The 2,500-nt window shown below is 49.5% G+C and overlaps 1 pseudogene; it reads left to right on the top strand.

Annotated features, from left to right (window-relative positions):
- The first annotated feature begins 239 nt into the window (after positions 1-239).
- Positions 240-653, top strand: CR40068 (annotated as a pseudogene).
- The last annotated feature ends 1,847 nt before the right edge of the window (positions 654-2,500 follow it).

The following is a 2,500-nucleotide window of genomic DNA, read 5'->3' on the forward strand; positions in this document are numbered from 1 at the left end:
TCGACGAAGCTCAAGAACCGGTTTGTCAGGACAAACAGCTGTTGGCCATTCTCTTTCAGGCTCCATAAGATAGGTTGGTCCATGCGCCCAGAGTGACGATTCGCTAAGCTCAGACGGCAGGGATCCTCTGGATAAGATGTCAGCCGGATTTAACGCTGTTGGAACATAACGCCAAGCCGTGACATCTGTCAGCTCCCGAGTGGCAACTGGGTGTGAGCGAAATCGAATTAGGATGTAAACTTGCAGACCTCAAAATCATCCAGGAGATTGCCAAGAAACTGGGTGCCAAAACACGGGTGGTGGCCACACCTGAAGAAACAAACGCAGATGAGCAGAAGGAACGCGATGTGGCACCCAGGCCGCCAGCTGCTCCAGAGCTCCTGCAGCCCCGTCCGCCTGTGGTGACAGTAATGGGTCACGTGGATCATGGCAAGACCACGCTCCTGGATTCCCTGCGAGGTGCTGATGTTGCTGCCGGCGAGGCTGGCGGGATTACCCAGCATATAGGCGCCTTTACCGTCACCTTGGAGAACGGAGAACGTGTCACTTTCCTGGATACACCAGGACATGCTGCCTTTAGCGCGATGCGAGCTCGTGGACATTATTGTCCTTGTGGTGGCCGCAGAAGATGGCGTAATGGCGCAAACACGTGAAGTCATCCAACTGGCGAAGGAAGCTCAAGTTCCTATTATCGTAGCGCTCAACAAAATAGCTTGGCTCGCCGCATCCAGCTTTTGCAGCAGCACTTGCACTATGATGCAGCCAGCGATTTGCTCAGTGGTGCCCAAACCCTTCAACGCACGAATGTGAGCGTTAAACTTGTCCGACAATTCCCGAAGCGATGCCACTGAACCATTCCGTACTACCTTTAAACCCAGAATCTCGGTGATGTACGCCTAAAAAACGAGACGCCGATTATCAAACCTTTTTTGAAGCAACTCTAAAGCCGCTTCGTAATTGCTGTTTGAAATCTCCAATGATCGGATAGTTTCCAGCGCTGAATCCCTCAAACATGACCGCAGATGTTGAAATTTCTCAATGTTGGAGAGGTCCGGATGGCTGTCGATTATGCTCGTGAACACGGAGTAAAAAAAATCCGCCCAGTTTGCGTAGCCTCCGCCAAACGTTGGCACCTGCACAGGCGGCAACGGCATCGGCCTCGGCCGCGGCTGCGTTTGAGGACCACTACACTGGTGGGGCACAACACCTTCCGCGAGCGTTGAATGCGTCGCGAAATGCACATTGCGTTTGGCTATTTTCGTACGCTCATTTCACTGCCAATTTCGTCGAAATCCAATTCCTCCAGCTCTGTATGCAGAACATTGAAGGCACTTTGCAGCTCATCAATCTGCTCCAGCCTCACCGTAAGAGTGGGTTCGTCGTATCCGCTTAGCGTCTCATTAGACAGCGACGTTTGTAGCATCTGCAACCTGCTGAGCAGCGCATTGGCTTTGCGCTTTAAAAAGGTCACCCTGTTTTTTTCACCTTCAGCGGGCATGGCAACAAATCGCCTTTAATTCGGTTCAGCGGGAAGATGAGCACAAAAGAAATGCCGAAAATGCATGCGGAGTCAATGCACGTAACGATATATGTAGCAATGTATGTGTGTATATATGTATGTAATGCTAGCTCGCTTAAACACAGCCACTATCACCGAAATCACCATTCACTTGTCCAACCGATTGCGATTTAATGTATTTATATTTATTTATAAACGGGATGAGTGCACTAATTAATGCATGCAAATTAACGCGATCACGTCGGGGTCACCAATGTTTAGCTATTGAGCTTTTTCAATAGCTGTTGCGAATAATAAATAGCCGAAGAAAGTTTGTTTATTTTACGATACTGTTTATTTCGCGAATTGTTTACAGCAGCTAGGGCCGACAACGAGCTATATCGAATGCACAAGTTTAGTCTCTTCCGACAGACGAAGAAGTGGTAATTGGCGGGACAGACAGCCGAAATGCAGCGCCCAAGCTTAACGTAGGTAGATAACAAAAGGAACAAGGAATGAGCGCCGTACAGATAAATGCGTGCGAGAACACCGGTTTGCACTATGGGCATCGCAACTGCTACCACTGACTACTTCGGCTTACAATATTAAAGAGTATGAGATTAGTCTACTGCACAGTTTTGGCGGCTGCATGACCCAACATCCTCCCCCCGTTGGAAGCTTGGCTTCCAACAGAGTCCTCAAGGGGAAGCAGACACAGTTTGTTCACTGACCGCATTATTACTCCAGAATGCAGCCATCGATTCCCACGACGGAATAAGGTTGGCAAAGACCGGATCCTCCAAGCGCTCCTTCCACTTAGCTTGGCTCGCCGCATCCAGCTTTTGCAGCAGCACTTGCACTATGATGCAGCCAGCAATTTGCTCAGTGGTGCCGAAACCTTTCAACGCACGAATGTGAGCGTTAAACTTGTCCGACAATTCCCGAAGCAATGCCACTGAACCATTCCGTAGTACCATTAAACCCAGAATCTCGGTGATGTGC

The sequence above is a fragment of the Drosophila melanogaster genome, chromosome 2R, assembly GCF_000001215.4.
Source record: "Drosophila melanogaster chromosome 2R".
NCBI lineage: Eukaryota > Metazoa > Arthropoda > Insecta > Diptera > Drosophilidae > Drosophila > Drosophila melanogaster.